At 31.7% G+C, this 319-nt stretch overlaps 1 pseudogene across 1 annotated transcript in view; it reads right to left on the bottom strand.

Moving 5' to 3' along the window:
- Positions 1–319, bottom strand: part of LOC110418027 (cleavage and polyadenylation specificity factor subunit 1-like) — a 5,212-nt pseudogene that overhangs the window by 4,457 nt on the left and 436 nt on the right. Inside the window, exon 2 of the transcript XR_016351313.1 lies at positions 306–319. This exon is cut by the window's right edge and continues 81 nt beyond it. The product of XR_016351313.1 is annotated as a cleavage and polyadenylation specificity factor subunit 1-like (transcript). The remainder of the gene's footprint in view (positions 1–305) is intronic.

Here is a 319-nt window from a genome sequence, read left to right as displayed (position 1 = left end):
TTGAAGTTACTAAAAACTCTCAAGACTATACGTTTGAACATAAAATTAATTTAGACCGTAAAATGCATAGTGGGCATGCAAAATTACTTAATGCGAGAGTGGTATAGAAAGGATTAAAGCAGACAGCATTTACTAGCACCCTTTATAAACTGTAAATCAAGTAAAAACACAATAACAACCAAAAGAAAAAACTAAATGTACAGCATCATTCATCTAGAAAATTTGACAACAAACCAAGGCAAATACACTAATTTCATGCAAATACACTAATTTCATGCAAATACAGACCATGTAACTGGTCCCACCTTCCAAACAAATT

The sequence above is a fragment of the Theobroma umbraticum genome, unplaced genomic scaffold (genome assembly GCF_002168275.2).
Source record: "Theobroma umbraticum cultivar Fairchild unplaced genomic scaffold, ASM216827v3 scaffold_50.0, whole genome shotgun sequence".
NCBI classification, from domain to species: domain Eukaryota; kingdom Viridiplantae; phylum Streptophyta; class Magnoliopsida; order Malvales; family Malvaceae; genus Theobroma; species Theobroma umbraticum.
Note: the sequence above shows the minus strand (reverse complement) of the source record. Positions and strands in the feature narration are given on the sequence as shown.